Source organism: Antechinus flavipes, chromosome 2 (genome assembly GCF_016432865.1).
Source record: "Antechinus flavipes isolate AdamAnt ecotype Samford, QLD, Australia chromosome 2, AdamAnt_v2, whole genome shotgun sequence".
Classification (NCBI taxonomy): Eukaryota; Metazoa; Chordata; class Mammalia; order Dasyuromorphia; family Dasyuridae; genus Antechinus; species Antechinus flavipes.
The window spans coordinates 664,535,395-664,552,364 of record NC_067399.1 but is presented as its reverse complement, the minus strand read 5'-3'; the positions used below and the strand labels follow the sequence as shown (position 1 = coordinate 664,552,364).

At 49.2% G+C, this 16,970-nt stretch overlaps 1 protein-coding gene across 1 annotated transcript in view; it reads right to left on the bottom strand.

Annotated features, from left to right (window-relative positions):
- The window catches only part of RHOBTB1 (Rho related BTB domain containing 1), an 86,776-nt gene that overhangs the window by 33,561 nt on the left and 36,245 nt on the right, over nucleotides 1-16,970 (bottom strand).

Below are 16,970 nucleotides of genomic sequence, written 5' to 3'. Positions count from 1 at the left end.
CAGACAGGCTGGTGTCGAGGATGGCATCACGACCGACCTCGTTTTGAATTCTCCCTCCCACACCTAAGAGCCGTGTGTCCGCTAGCAAATCGCAACTTCTGGAAGTCTCAGTCAATTTATCTGTGAATGGGGCATTGGGAGGTTCAAGTGAGGAAAAAAAATGGGGGCTCTAAAAATGTGCATTTCAACTGAGAAACGGGGGGTCATAGCAGATCAAGAAGGGTTGGATTCAAATCCTGCCTCTGCCCAAAAACTCATCACATTCTTCTGGGTCCTGCCTTAGCATCTTGGGACCGTTCATTCCTACAAAAATTATCAACCCAGTGTTGTTCTGGTATTCTAGGTGTGGCTGGGGGCAGGCTATTCACATGAGCTGAGGCTCTAGGACTCGGTCCCTTAGAGTGGACGTGCTGCATTTGATGGGAACCAGGGAGCCCTGTAAAATAAAATCGTTGATTTGCTGCTGCAGCCAGACACAGACACGAGTTATTATTGCTAAATCCTTAAATCATCAACTTTAATATTAAGAGAGCATGTAATAGGGCAGCTAGGTGGTGCAGTGGATAGAGCACCTGCTCTGAAGTCAGGAGGTCCTGAGTTCAAATCTGGTCTCAGACACTTAATACTTCCTTGCTGTGTGATCCTGGGCAAATCATTTAACCCCAATTGCCTCAGGAAAAAGAGAGAGAGAAAGAGAGAGAGAGAGAGAAGAGAAAAGAAGAGAAGAGAGAGGTGAAAGAGGGAGAGAGAGAGAAAGGAGAGAGAAAGAGAGATTACATATAATCTCTCAACAGAAATAATTATAATAGTATTTCATTCCATTTCAAGTAAGTTCCATATTACTACTGAATTCTGGCTAAAGTCTCCTGCCCACCCTCAGCTCTCCACTTCCCCACCTCTCTCTCCTCGCCCCTTGATTTCTCGATAATGTCAAATGGTCAGTGTCTCAAGGATTTTAGAATATTTATAAAGATTCTAGCTTTCAGAGCAGCCTGGTGGGGCAGTGGGTACAGCACTGCTCCTGGAGTTAATAAGAGCAGAATTCAAATTTGGTCTCAGACACTTACTAACAAACCATTCACTTCACCATTAGCTGCCTCAGTTTCCTTATCCGTAAAAAGGCCACAAGAACAATCCCGACCTTCCCAGTATTTCTTTGAGCATAAAATGAGACGTTTAAAAATCACTTTGCAAACCTTCAAGCATTGCAGAAATGGTCGCTGTTAGTTTTTATAACTACAAACTACTCACTTAAGAGCATTTCAAGTCCTCCACAATCTGGCTCCAGAGCAACTTTTCCGCTCTTATTCAATCACGTCTCTCCACGCTGTCTCAATTCAGATTAGTTGGTCCCAGGTCACAGAAGCCACGTCTTTGTCCTCCAGTCCCTTCCATCTGAAATATCCTCCAGCTTCCTCTACATCTTGGGGCGTCCTTCAGAGGCCAAATGAGGGGCCAGCCACGTCCTCCTTTATCTCCCTCAGTTACTGGGGCTCTCTCGCTTCTATTTGGGGGTTCACTGTTGCACTCCTCAGGGGAATATAAGGACGGAGCCTATTGCCTTTCCTCGGTCTTGGTCTCCCCAGTGATTGTCCCCAAGGTCAGGCACAAAGTGGGTGATTAATAAATACTTATTAAATTGAACTGTTTCCAGGTCAGCAACCTCCAGGTCAGCAAGTCAGGCTGTGTACCTGAAAGGGAACTGACTGCTGGTTTCTCCTCCCCGACACTGTTGCCCCCCCTGCTGTAATTACTAACGCTATGATGTGCTGGAGGTCTAATAGAGACCCAGGAGGTCAAGTTCTTTTTTGGGGTGCAATGGGAGTTAACAGACAAATTAGTGAGTGTCTGAGGCTGGATTTGAATTCAGATCTTCCTGACTCCAGCATATAAGGGACTTCTTTCATTGCAGCAGCCTGTCTTTTCCCTTTCTTATGCAGAACAGCAGAAAGAGGTCTGGATTTAGAGCTGGAGGGTAGGGGCTTGAATTCTCCTTTTATCACATGCTTTCCATGTGATTTTGGACAAGACCTTAACTTTTGCCCGCTGCCTCAGTTTCCTCATCTGTAAAATGGAGTTGGCCAAGATATCCCTCCTGTTTTTTCAGCTTTAAATCTATGACTCTACGAGGCATCTCTAAGAGATTCTGTGTCAGCTTAATTTAGCACTTTGGGTTGGGGGACCTACCTTAAAAGGGGGGCAGGGAGGAAGCCCCTTAATCTTCAGGCTAGACCCCATGCCCTGGGGGAGAAGAGAGGATCCCCAAACTCTCTTCCAAGCTAATCTATGGCAGTAGAAAATAGACCTCTGGCTACAGTGGGTGTGGGATCAATAAGACCAGAATTAAAAATATGGTCTCCAACATGTCCCGGCTTCACTTCAGTGATGCTCGGTTTCACCATCTGTAAAGAGGGGCTAATGATGATGATGATGATGATGATGATGATGATGATGATTGCAGCTGCTTCCAAGGGCTGCTGTGTAAAACATTTTGTAAATCTAAAAGTGCAACATAGATGCTAGCCATAATGACATTACTAATTAATCAAATCTTTTGTTAATTATTATTAAATAGTTTAATCCTTGTATAGTCTTGCTTTTAGAAACAGAGACCCTATGAAGGGAAATGATATGAAATAATACTAGAAAAGGTGACTAGAAATCAATCAACCAATAATAACAAAAGTAATAAGGTACCTGTCCCCCTGCCCCTGCGGGACCCGAGAGAACGCAATCCATTTCCCAGAACCCCCAGCTCCCTCATGTACAGAATGGGAAGTCGGGACTAGATCAGGGCCTTTTAACTGCAGTTTGCCAATCTGATTTTGAATAATATTTTGACAACTATAGTTCAACATAATTTGTAATATTCATTTTATCTTACACATTGCTATTGTACTGAGAAGGGTCCTTAGGTTTGCCAAAGCACTCCAGGACACGCACAAAATCACAAGAACTCCGTGGTGAGATACTTGAAAGGACAAAGGCTGGGTAAGGGGAGCCCAGAACCCCATCTCTGCCATCTTGGTGCCGTGTCGCTGACCCCTGGGCTGCCGCCTGTTCCCGCTGCTGCTTCCCTGCACTCACGTGCACGTCTGGTGAGGGGCCCAGTCCGAGAATTTGTGGATCGTGGGGACTTGAACTCTGAGAAAGGTGACTGAGGCAGGACCTGCCTCTCACCTGACACCCCCCTATCCCCCGTCTCTCAGCTTTAGAGAGGGTGGGAAGGGGCCCGAGGCAGGCGGGAGAACAGGGGCCTAGTCTTTCTGCTTTAGCTTCAGGGGGCTCCTGGGGACCCGGGCCCCTTCTCGGCCTTGACTCTGCCCTACCCTGGTGCAGGCCCCCGGCCTCCAGACCACAGGCACAGCTGCCCGGGGATCTGCCGCCTCTCCCTGTTTCACTCCATCCTCCAGCTGACCGGCACCAAGGCCCGCTCTGGAGCCCGGACACTCGGAGTAGCCCCTGAGAACGCTAGGCAAGACGGAGCCCCCGCCGGGATGTTTCTGCCGAGCCCCCTCCGGTCCCCTGCAGCCCCATGGCAGCCTGGGGGGGGGGGGCTATTTCCTGGAATGTGGTCAGAGTAGCGCTCTAGCACGTCCCAGAAGGCTTCGGGCAGACCGAGCACTCCCAGTGGGAGGTCTCATTTCCTTGAGCCTCTAAGCTAAATAAACAGAGGAGGGAGTTATTCATTGTTTGATGAGAATGTGAGAGGCTTAAGAGGAGGGAGTTTTCTGTGGGCTGCTTTCCCCAAGCACCGAGCCCAGGATTTCTTTAGAAAGTTATCAGGCTCTACAGAGAAATCCAGAAAGGAGCCGTGGGTCCGGCTGCTGCCTCCCTGAGCTTCAGGAAGCCCGAGGCAGCGGGGTCTGTTAGAAGGCTCTTGGAGAGACCTCCCTAATGAACTCATTCTACAGACAAGTAAGTCGAGGCCCAGAGAGCTTTCTTCCCCACAACGTGACTTCTTTCAGATACCACAGGTATTGATACAAGTGTCAGTTTGAACTCAGAGCCGGGCCATTCCATCTGCTGCCTCCTGCTCATTCTCCATGACGTCCCTTGGGGCAGTGATGTCTCCAGACTCCCTGACTTCCTCTCCCAACCCAATCATGGCTCCATGAACACACGCCCTGGGCCTTGAGGAATCCCTCCTAAATCTCTTCTGCGCTTTAGAAGCTCAGTGGCCCATGGGGGGCCATGTTTGGAGGGGCGCTGCCCAGCTTGCCCACTTCTCCCCCAGTGTCTGAAGCCCCAGACTTGCTTGGCTCACCCCCATGCAGAGGCTGCCCCCATATCCACCTCTCAGAGGCTCCCTCAAACTCGGCTCAGGCATGGCCCCCTACATAAGGCTGCCACAGGGGCCCGCACTTCCCTTTGCTCCTTTCTCCCCTTCCTATTACCTCGTATTTACTGGGTCTTTATTTGGTATATACTTACCACAAATCTCCCACCCCAGAAAAAGAGAAGCTCCCCGAGAACAGGGAATGCTTTCTGTGCCCTCAGCAGGGCAGTGCCTTCCCAAATGCCCGCTGGCAGGTTAAGTTGCCACCTCCACGGGGGAGAGAAGACTAAGTCTGTGACTCATGCAAGTGCCCTGCGAGCCACTGAGCTTGTGTGAGGAAGGTAAAAGCTCACAGTGCCCCAGGGGGATTCTGGTCCTTCTCTTACAACTACCCCGGGCCGCTCCCACCTGGGCACCAGCAGCCCTCTCCCCTGAACAGCTGACTTCCCGTCCCAGCCCATCGCTTCAGGAGGTGACAGGCCATCCGCGCCCACACCTGTGCTGGCTCTTCTTCAGGACTAGGTGGGCTTCCCCTTCTCTCCCTGCCCCCCAGGCCCTGGCCCCTGTATGGTTTACCTCCCCCCTCCTACCCTTGGCCACAGCTCTGTGTATCCCCCTCAGCAGAAGGTGAGCCCCCTGAGGCCGGGGATTACACACAGATGTATGTGGGTACATATGTGTTTATATCTATATATAACATACATACACACCTATATTTTGGCTTGCATTTGTATTCCCAGGGCAACTGCCACATAGTGAATATTTACTAAATGCTCTCTCTCTCTTTTTCCCCCTCTCTCTCTTTCCTTCTCTCTCTCTTCCCTCCCTCCTCTCTCTCCCTGCTTCCTTCCTTCCCTCCTTCCTCTCTCCCTCCTCTTCTCTCTCCCTGTCTCTGTCACTCTCTCTCTTTCTGTCTCTTCTCTATCTCTCCCTTTTCCTCCCTCCCTCTTTCCTTCCTCCTAAGGGGTTGCAATGTTAACACAGAGAAGTCATTGCTAAGTATTTTTTTTTGGAGGGGGGGATGTCATGACAACTGAATGAGATTGGGAAATGAGCTGGGGAGGAAGTGGGCCCCGAGCTGAGCCTTGGACAGCACTTGGAATTCTGGGAGGGGACCGGGAGGAGGCAGCATCCCAGGGATAGAGGAGGGCCTGGGCCAGACTTGGTACCAGATGGGCTCAATCAGAAGAGGCTTTATTCTGTCTCCATATAACAGCTTCCAGAGTCTGAAGCCATCAGACACTGTCTCTTTCCTTCTGCCTGCTCTCTGACCTGAGGCTTCTTTTCCAGCCCAGCCTCCCCCAACCCCCGATCCTTCGGCTGGTGATACAGCAGCTACAACCGGGCCTGGGGTCAGGAAGAGCGGGTCCAAATCCAGCCTCCCTTCCTAGCAGTGTGATCCTGGGCAAGTCTCTTAAACTCGGCCTGTTTGCTCAACAATAAAATAGAAAAATACCAGCACCTGCCTCCTAGAGTTGTGAGCCTCGGTATATAATATCTGTAAAGTCTTAGCAGGGTGCCTGGCATATAGTAGGTGCTTAATAAATGCTGCTTCTGTTCTAGCAGTTATTTTTTCGGGCCTTTCTGGTCAATGTTCCTGGCTGTTACATCATGTGGGCCCTTATTAGGACCCATTCCCCAAACTGGCATGTCCTGGCGCCTCTCTCTCCACCTCAGGGAAAGAGCAAGGGCGGGAGCAGAGTCCCCCAGCTTTGCTCCCTTCTTGATTTCTAAGCTCCAGGAAAAGGCAGGGACGGCCTTTCCCTCCCAGGGCAGCAGCACCAGGCAGCCGAGTCCGGGGTTTTGCAAAGGCCTTTCTTTGAGCCCGCACAATAGAAGGGCAGAATGACTTCTGTCTACAATTACCTGTGCCCTCTGCGGAGGAAACTTAACCCACCTTGCCTGAAAAGAATCCCTGGGGAGTAAGAAGGGGGGGAGGAGAGCAAGCTCTTCTGGTTATCATGAGGGGGAGAACCGAAGCATCCCGCGCCTGACTTCAGAAACACGCCCTGACGACCGACCGAGCAGCTCTTTCCTGCAGGAAGTTTAGCTACTGACTACCCTGGTGCACAGAGGGAAGGCAGCTTAGGGCGATTCACCTGTCACAGGTAAATGATGCCCGACTGGCTGGCTGGCTGCCTCCCACTTCTGCCGTTACCAGAAACCTGCACGGGACTTTTCCTCCCCAGCGGGTGAGACGTCACCCCCAAAACGTGGCTGAAGCCCCTTGGGCGGCCTTGTGGAGGCGGGCTGGGATTTAAGGGAACAAGGCAGTGGCAGTGGGAGGAGGGCTCAGGGGCGGCCTGGCAGTCTGGGCAGAGGGGCCTTTAGTGGAGAGAACACCATGTTTGGAGGGACAAGATCTGTCTCTGAATCCCAGCTCAGCTCCTGACTGGGGAGAAAATGGCGGGGAGAGCACTGCATTGGATTCAATGGACTTGGCTGTAATTGTACCTCTGTCATTTGTGAGCAGTATGATCTTGGGTGGGTCACCTAGCTTTCTCATCTATTAAATGAAGCGCTGGGCAAGAGGGCTTCTAAGAGCCCGTTCAGCTCTAAACTCATGATCCTGTAACATTATTTGCCAAGGGGGAGGGGACAAACGGGGGTCTTCTCGACTCTCTGGGCCAGTTCAAGGGGACCACGTGATTCAGTGCTCCGTCCTGGGTGCTGACAGCTCCCTCCCTCCCTCTCTCCATCGGCTGGGAAACTTTCTAACGGGAACATCTTATCTTGTTTTCTGGAGGGGCTTTCTCCATCGTTCATTGCTACAAAGGAGCATTATCTGGTTCTAAGTCCCAAAGAGGTAACAATGACATTTGTCAGCGCCTGTCACATAGTAAGCACTAAATATATTCTCTCTGTGTCTCTCCCTCTGTCTCTCCATCCCTTCTATCCAGTTTTCCATCCAACTGGACTTATATGTCTATCCATTTATCTATTAGTTCAACTGCTACCTATATGTCTATCCATCTATTAATCCAACCGCTATCTATGTCTATCTATTTATTTATTAATTTAACTGCTACTTATGAGTCTTTTTATCTATTTATCCATCCATCTGCTACCTATATGTCTATCCATCTATTAATCCAACTGCTATTTATATCTCGATCCATTTATCTAACTGCTATCTATATAGCTATCCATTTATCTACCTATTCACCTACCTGTATATACCACTTTGAATAAATAAACCAACCAACCAACCAATCAATCAATTCATCAACGTCTGGTCAATTCATCCAGGGTTATCTCCAGTTGTCCTGATCTATATCTGGCCACTGGATCCAGAAGGCTCTGGAGGGGAAAGTGAGGCAGGTGACCTTGCATAACTCTTCCCTCATTTAACTCCAATTCACTTGCATGTTATGGTAGCATCTCCCTGATGTCACGGTCACCCTCTTTGAGAACGAGGGACAAACAAACAACAATATACCACTCTACATCCATTTAGCCATCCATCTATCTCCCTCCATACCAGTCTGTACATCTACCCATCCATTGATTCATTATCTGTCCCATTGATGTGGAACCCATTTCTAGATCTGGACTTTTAAAGAAACTGCAGAGATCCACAGCAGAATAAGAAAACCACTGAAAAGATAGAAAGGAGGCGGTAGAAGAAAGGGTTAAAAGCAGGAAGATTGGCTCATTGGGAAAAGAGAAGACTTTGGAGGGCTGCTGGTGGAGGAGGGCCTCTCTCATCAGTTTTCAGGAGGCAACAATCACGATTTAGTCATAAAATGCTAAAGTCAGGACCCACAATGGCCCCACTTCTTGATTGTGTGAACTTCATTAAATCTTCTTCCATAAAAAGAATAGGATGGACTGACAGGGTAATTCTAAGGCCTCTTTTTAGCTTTAAATCTCTAATACTTACATGGGCAAACCACTTAAGCTTTATGAGTCTCAGTTTACGTCTCCGTAAAGTGGAGATATTTGTACCACCAAATTGTTGTTATGTGGAAAACCCTCTGTTTACCACAAATTGCTCCAGAAATGTTAATTACCTTGTAATGGTTATGTCCAAGGCTCTTCCTAATTCATCAAACACAGGGCCTTGCACACAGTAGGCTGAATAAAATTGAAATGGGAATTCAAGAAGACACTGATGTAGTCCTAACAGCTCGTATTCATTCAGAGAGCGCGTTAGGGTGGACAAAGCACTTTCCAAATACTCTGGATTTGCCATTGGATTTAAAGCTCAAAAGTCCCTTACAGATCATGGAGTCCAATTTCCTTGCTTTATATAAGGGGAAATAGCCACGAGAGAGGGTAAGATTCCCGTCCGTGGGAGTGGGAGCCGCCTCTCATTGGCTTTCTCCGCCAAAGACAATGATTTCCAGACAGCACCAACAAAAATAACCAGGAGTGAGTTGATAGCCAGGATGAATGGAGAGAGTGAGCAGGAGAATGCCTTGGTTCTCCTGGACAATTCCATTTCTAGGCCCCCATCGTGCCCCACTTCTCACTGAGCTACCCTTGGTGACCACTGGAAGACTGCAGAGAATGGAAGCCGTCTCACAATGGGAGGAGGTGAATGATGCAATTTCCCCGAAGGGAAGAGAACAAATCTGCCAACTTTAGACCAATGAGTGAATCCTGCCAACGTCCGGGATGTTTTATTAAAGGGATGGTGAGTGGATCTTTAGAAAAGGAAGCAGTGATCACAAAGAGACAGCGTGACATCATCACAAGCTCGCTGGGTCGGCCTGCTCTCCTTGCTTTTTCTTGATTGTTACGAATGCTATATATGGTTTCCTTGGCTCTTGAAAAATGTGAGAAGCCTTTAAAGCTATTCTTATGGAAAAATGGGAGGGAGATACGACTTAGGCAAGAAAACAAGTGGATGAACAGTCGAAGGATCACAACCAAAGTTGGCTTAGAAGGAGAATCCCAGGACTAACCCAATTCATTACCTAAATACTTGTGACTCTGTGTGGTAAATGAAGAATAAGAAGGCACCTCCAAGCTTACTTATACCTTGTTTTAAAAATCAGATTTACTGGGAGAAGAAAGCAGCGGGATCTTGCCAGTCAGAAAGGTGTTAAATCAATTTAATTAAGTGACTGCTATATTTGGGACGTTGTGTTAAGAACCGGATGGATAAAAATGAAAAAAATTCCCACCTCTCCTCAAGCAGGTGTGTGTGTAGGGAAAGGATCTGTGTTTGGATGATTCTATTCTGTTGAACATTTGATTCAATGACCCAGATAGAGGCATGGATAGCGCCTCTGTTATAGCTCTGTTGCTACACATCTCTGAAAGGCAAGGAACACAAGCAAAGAAAGAAACCCGGATTTGGCGACACAGAGAATGAGATCAGATACGGGTTCTGTGGCTTAGTCGCCTCAGCAAGTCTTCTCACTTCTATCGTGGACTACCTTCGTTTGCTCATTTGTAAAATGAAAGGATCAGAGTCAATGACTTAGGGAATATCAGTCTAAGTCTGATTTTTTTTGATCCGTAGTCAGCAGAGGCGGCATTTGAACCCAGTTCATCCAAATCCAGGTTCTCTCCACTCCACTTTGGCGGAGGCTCTAGCATGACTGAATGAGGTTGGTGCCTAACTGATAAATGCTTCTCTCCCTTGGCTGGTTCCCAGGTTCCTTTCTATACAGGCTGGATGAGACACCATTGAGGGTTTTCCTAAGTAGTAGAAGGACAAGTAGGAGCCTCAGTTCAGCTAAAAGTTTTGTGTATTTATTATTTGGACCTTATTTTAAAAATCAGATTTGCTAGGAAAGAAAGTGGCGGAACCTTGCCAGCTGGCATTATCCACGGAGGGCATCATGACATAATTCTGGGGGAAATGGCAGGAGCTCAGGCAGGAGATCCAGTCCTGACATCTCCCTGACCTGGGAAGAACACACTCAGGAGAGTATCACGCTGGAATTCCCACTGAGTATTCCAAGGAACAACTTCCTACCCCTCATCTTTGCTTTGGGAAGACGGGGCCAGAGGCAGAGTTCTCTGCACTCTGCTCTGAATCCGGATACTCTCACCGTTACTACAAGAGTACGATCAAGGATTAGCAAGAGTCCAGGTGCACTTACTCAACAGCCTCCGGAAGAGTCTGCGGACAACACATGGATTGTCAATTCCCATAAATGGCAGATTTCTATGGCCCCAAACAGGGCTGTGACCCCAGCGGAGACAGAAAATATAAGGAGGATCCTGTCTTCTTTCCAAATGACGTGTGATTAAAAGTCAAAATGACGGGGAGATTGAGGAGGTTCCCTAGAGCATAATAACGACAATGGCGATGATCATGACAGTAATATTGTTTTTCAGAAATCTCAGAATAAATATGATGATTGAATTGGGCTTTTTAACTAAAGTAACTAGAACATCATATCCAAATTCAATCTTTGGAAAGACTGGGTTTTCAGTCACAACAACAAAGATGGTGCCATATTGGAAAGAGTCTGGAGATCCAAAACTTGTTCCTATCCTGCCTCCGATACTCAGTGTCTAATCTTAGACAAGTCACCTAACATCTCTAGGCCTCAGTTCCTTTTCCATAAAACAAGTGGGCTTCTAAGGATCTTCGAGTGCTAGGTCTGTGGTCCCATGATTCCTTGTGGGACTTCTGCAGCATTAAGTTCCAGGAGAAACACACCCACGAGCCAGCTTGTTAGACCGGGCCCAAGAGAATGCCCAGAACTAGGGGCGGCTCGGTGCCGCGGGGGACAGAGTGTCCAGCTCGGGTCGGGAAGACTGGGTAGGTGACCTCAGTTTGTCTCAGGTTTTTCAAGAAGGAAATGGCCAATCACTCTGCCAAGAAAACCGCAAATGAGGCCCCCAAGAGTTAGAACAACTGGGAAACGACGGAACCAGGAGAATTCTATACGTTGGATCAAGAGATGTACAATGGTACATGATAACACACAATCTATCAGGAGAACATGACTGATGTCGAAGGGAAAGAGTGGCTGAATTCTGACTGATAGCGATGAAGTGGTGAATGGATGATGAAACACAGCCGATCTTCTCAGCACAGAAGTGGGAGCCTATGGGTGCAAAGTATGGTGTAGGGATGCTTGGTCAGTTCCACTGGCTGGAGTGTTAGTTGTTTTTTGTTACAGGGGAAGGGAAGGAGAAGAGAGGAACTGGAGGAGCATCATGGGAATTCAGGCTCTGCTGTTTTATTTTGGTCCCCTGAAAAACTGTCTTCCCACAAATATAAGGTAAAAATCCCGTGAAAGGCAGTGAGAAAGAGGGATTTGTGGGTGCAAGGGAGCCCTCCCGAGGCATGTGACTGAGAGCAAAACTTGATTTTGAAAGAATATCCCTCACGGCAGAAGGAATCTCTAAGAGAAGGAACGAAGGACAATGGACTTTGGACAGTCACATGACGGAGCAGTTTGTCAGCAGTGGAAGAACCCAGTGCCCTCCCTGCTCCTCCCCCACCATGTGGCTTTGTCAGCATTTATTAAATGCTTATTATGCGCTGAAGATACAAAGTCAGCCCCCTCCCTCCCCCCCCCCCGGCCAAAACAAAAACACTTCTTGTTTCAGCATCTGACTCTTCATGGCCCCATCCGGGGTTTTCTTGTCTTGGCAGAGATACTGGAGTGCTCAGGAAACTGAAGCAAACGGGGTTAAGTGAGTTGCCCAGGGTCACAAAGCCAGTAAGTGTCTGGGGCTGAATTTGAACTCAGGTCTTCCTAAGTCCACTCGGGCCCAGTGATTTGTCCATGGAGCCACCTTGCTTGCCCCCTCCCCTAATTACAAAACAAGGGTCCATACCCTCAAGCAGCATTCATTCTAATGGAGAGACAGTTCTCTGAGTTCTGGGCCTCAGATGAAAAGTCAGAGGATTTTCTGGATGAATTTGAAGGTGCTGCTTGATTCTGCCAATTAAGAAGGGGCAATCACGAAGTCAGAGCGCTAGACAGGATGACTCTGCACATCCTTTTCGGCTTTGGAGCTTTGACGCAGGATTCAAGGAGCTCGGAGTCAGTCTCGTTTGAGAAACCATCCACATCTTTAGACTCCCAACCCAGAGGATCGCAAGCTCATTCACCGAGAAGTGGCCGAGACCTACAAGATCACAGAGTCAGCACTGAAAGGAGTCAGGCCTGGCACTTGTGCTCGCTCACTTGAGTTGGTGGGCGAGGGAGGTGCTATTATCATTATTCCCATTTTACAGATGAAGAAACTGAGGATGAGAGAGATGACGTTCGGGGTCACACAGCTGTTAAGTGACTGAGTAAAAGTTTGGTATCTTGACTAATGTTTGGTGCTCCGGCTGCCACCCGCTGCCTTCCCAGCGCCCCCTCAGATCCTCCAGAGTTCACCGAGGATCCCTGGGGATCCCGCGGCTCGACGCAGGCCCAGGTTCGTGGGAATCTCTCGGGAGTCTCCCTGGTGGGCTCAGAGCTCTTTGGAGGGGGCAGGAGACATTCCTCCTCCCATGGTCTGAGCTCATCTCTGTCCCCGCACAGAACAGGCTGCTCTCCAGGTGGCCCAGCCCTCTGCAGCCGCCGTTCCGGCTTCACCGAGCAGCAGCTTCGTGAATGGGCCAAGAACCGAGGGATGGAAATGTCCGCGAAGCCGGGGCGGAAGGGAATTCTGAGAAAAACAAGATGGCGATCCCCGCGCAGCCGGCTCGTGGGGGGCGCGGGGAGCCCCAGCAACTGCCACCCGCGGAACGGAGCTGTGGGAGGGGCAGGGACTGTTTCTGTCTGCGCAGTGCCCAGGACTGAGAGCAAGGAAAGGTAAGGGAGCGTCTCTCTAGAGTCTGCTGTGCGCCAGGCACCGGGCGAGGCACGTTACAAACATCTTATTTGATCCTCACGACTACCATGGCAGCACGTGCCGTTATCATCCCCATTTTATTGATGAGGGAAAGGAGACAGGCAGCGGTGACTCGCCCAAGGTCACTCAGCTAGGAAAGTTCTGGCAAGGCTGAAGTGAGCTCTTTCTGACTCCAGGCCAGGGGTTCCGTCCATTGTACCGCCGCGGCTGCTGACTGAGGCTGAGTTTTTTTTTTTTTTAATTATTAGTTCCTTTGAGTAACTTTTAAGAGATTTTATTTCAAATAGATTTTACTGCTAGCTTTTGTCTCCCTCAGCTATATTTCACAGGGTATCTCTGAGTCATTTGGAACAAGCTTATTTGAGTTGCAGATTCTCCTCCAGAGGGCAGGGACCGCCTCCTTTATACTCACACTCTTGGGGAGCAGCACAGTCCTTGTCACTTGGTAGGCGCTTAATCAATGCTTCATGAATTGGCTGACAAGGGAATAGCCATTGGTTGTTATTACAGAAATATGATTTCCTGTTATTATTTAAATGTGTACCAGTGTGCTGGGAAAGCTCGCCCACCATGGAATCAGAGGAATCTTCCCTGTGACCCTTATTAGTTGTGTGGCTCAGAGTCTGTGGGAGTGAGTGACTGGCGTCTACTCCCTGACCTTCAGATCTGCATCTATAAAAGAAGAGGAGGCTGGAGAAGAACCGGGGTCCTTCACCCGGGGCTCTGCACTTCCTTCTGAACACGTTGGGAGCTGTATTACAAAAATGGCCGGTTCCCCATGCAATCCTCCAGGTTCTATTTTATGCCTTTGAAAACATCATTCGGAGACGGGATCCAGAGACCCCCCAGGCTGGCTGAGCTTAGAGGGACTGGGGGTGCTCGGCAGCTCTAAGCCAGGCTCCCGTTCAATGTGACTCACCAGGGATCTGGTGGGAGAGTTTCCAAGACCCTGGAGGGACCCAGAGGAGCGGCAAGCTCAGTCCTTCCCTTCATGTCCTCCTCCATCGAACGTTGGTCCTCAAATGAGATGCTCGTTCTCATCTCTGGGCTCCTCCCCGAGGCTGTCCCTTCCCCAGCCTGGGATGCTCTGACTCCCAGCCTCCCTGGCTTCCCGGGAGACCTGACAAAAGCCGCCTCCTACAGGAGGCCTCCCACCCTGCTTCCTTCCGGGGACTCCTCTCTGTGAAGGAGCTCTTATTTATCCTGTCTACAGCCTCACATGCGTGTGTATGCATGCACGCCTACATATGCACACATGTATGTACAAAGTGACATGCCAGATAGCCTGTATATTACAGGCACGTGCGTACACACGAACAGCCAATATGTTCACACACCATATATGTTTACATTGACATGTGTGTGAATGGACGTCACTGATCATATAGCAATGTACACATCATATATATGTAATATATTTGAATAGACATATTTACATATATATTGATATACATGTTGATATATATGTGTTTAATACTGTCTTCCCCATTAGACTATGAATTCCTTGAGGGCAAGGCCTGACTTGCCTCTTTTTGGCATCCCCATGCTGAGTCCAGTGCCCGGCACGCGGGGGATTCTTAATAAATGCCCACGGATGGACGGGTTGGCTTCCTGCAAATCTCAGTTAAAATCTGCTTCTGTGAGAAGCCGTTCCCGGTTCTCCCGAGCGCCAGCCCCTTCCGATTTCTCCGGCTGCCTCTAGTTCCGATGGTTTGCCAGGGGCACCGACAACTTATCTAAGGAGCTAAGGATCGTTTTCTCAGCTGGAATAAATATGTATGTCAAATAAAATGTATATATCTAATGTATGTATATAAATATATACTTGGGTCCAATTGACCCATTTGATGGCTGAGGAAAAGGAGACCTAGAGAGGTCTTTCTCAGGCTGCACCCTTAGTGAATGTCCCAGGCACGGGGCAAGGCCACGGTGAGGTCTCCATCCTCCACGCCACAGTGTGGAATCTGTGGCCACTTTAAAAACTCCACGTCCCCAGGCAACCTTCCCCGAGAGCTGTTCTTCCGGAAGGCGTCCCAGCACGTGGGCACTGCCTTGTCTGCTGCATGTTCTATTTTCTCCCTCCTAGGTAGGAAGCTTCTTGAGGTCCCAGACCGTGTGAGGAATATAGAAGTTGAGACAACTCTGTGTTCCAGCCCAGGGATGCCCTGTCAGTCAGTTAGTAAATACACATTTAGTAAGTCCCCAGGAAGGGCTCAGTAGAAAGTAAATGATTTTTCACTTTGTTCATATGTTACTGAATGGACGTGGGGCCTCGACAGTTGCTGCCCATGTTCCGTGAGAACGGAGCCCATAGTCCTCTCCTTTAGGGTTCACTTTTCCATCTCCACCTCCTCTTACTCTTTTTTAAAGAAGAAAAAAGGCATCTGGTCCTGACTGGGATTTTGTATTCTGGAAATCCATGGAAAGAGGAAGTTGGAGACGCCATTTGGAGAGGAAGGACACCCCTTGTATCTGAGAGGCTTTAGATGTCGTGAAGGACCCAGGAAACCAGAGCCGCCCAATGTGGTCCAAAAAGGCTGGAACAGCAGATGGGGCCCAGAAGCGGGGCTGCCCGGCCCCAGAGCGATAGGAGATCGTCTGGCAGAAGGCAGGGGACGTGTTATCCAGACTGAGGAGAGAGGCGGCAGAAGGGGAAGGCTGGGGAGCCTCACGAGAGCTGCCCCTCCCACGGCTTCCTCTGCCTCTTCGGCGAAGGGGGAAGTTTAACGGAGCCTTCCAAGCACCTGCAGCTTGCTGGCCACAGGGGTCGCGGCTAGTGACCGACATTTACAACTGCCCAGAATTCCCTCTGCCTTATGTGGCTCAGACTGACTTAGGACTATAAATGATGGGTCCCAAGCTGGAGTGCCCCAGAGATAGTGAGGGACAGTACAAAGCAGGCTGTATTTCAAGTTAGAAGCTCAGGGCTCGACGGTCTCCCGTTGCTCCCTCGCTGGGTGACTGGGGAGAAATGACTCGCCCTTTCTCAGCCTCTAAGTAAAATGAGAGTCGGACTAGACAGTCTGAGGTCTCTTTCCGCTATAACTTTAAACTACTTGTGAACCCCAAAATCCTGAGCTAATTTTGCCCAGATCACCCCCATCGGGAGAGAGGAGCTGGGATTTTCCCTCCGGCCCAGGGCTCTGGCTGCCGCCCACATCCTCATGGCAAAGGGAGGGGGGAGTCATCACCATGGAGGGGCCTTCAAGGAGCATTTGTCTAAAGCGGGAGACAGCGCCTCAGATGTAATGTCTCAAGCCCTGGTCAAAGGCAGTCTGCCCTGCCTGCCCTGCATGGTCCTGGCCCGCTGAGTCTCCCTGTCACCACCTGGAAAAGGGCGGCTTGGGCTGCATTGTTCCCGATGACCTTCTGTGATTCACTGACACCCCCCGGCTGGCCTGCCAGAGTCCCCCAGAACTCAGTCTGCTTCCCTTTCTCGCTCTCTCCAGTGCTTAGCATAATGTCTGGTACACACTAAGTGCCTAATAAATGTTTATTGACTGAGATCCAATTTTTGGACGGCTCTGTGAGGAAGATTTCCCTAAGACTGAGTTGAAATCGTTTCTCTCTCTCCCACTGTTATTGATTGACAAACCGCTCCTCATATGGGATGGTCCCCCCACCCTGACCACTCCACTCTCTCAATATTCTTCCCCCAAAGTAGCGCCCAGACCAGAATATAATCCTGCAGGTTCTGACCAGGAGAGAGCACACGGCTGATCTCTCCCTTCCTTTTTCTCCAATGTTATTTCTCTCCTTTGCTTGCAAGCAAAAAAAAAAAAAAAAACAAAAAAAACAAAAAAAACAACCAAAATAGCAAGGCCGGATCATCATGGCACACTATTGACTCATCTCAAACTCACAGGTCCACTAAGATACCCCAGATCTTTTTCACATCATGTGCTTTCCGTGTCTCCTTTACTCT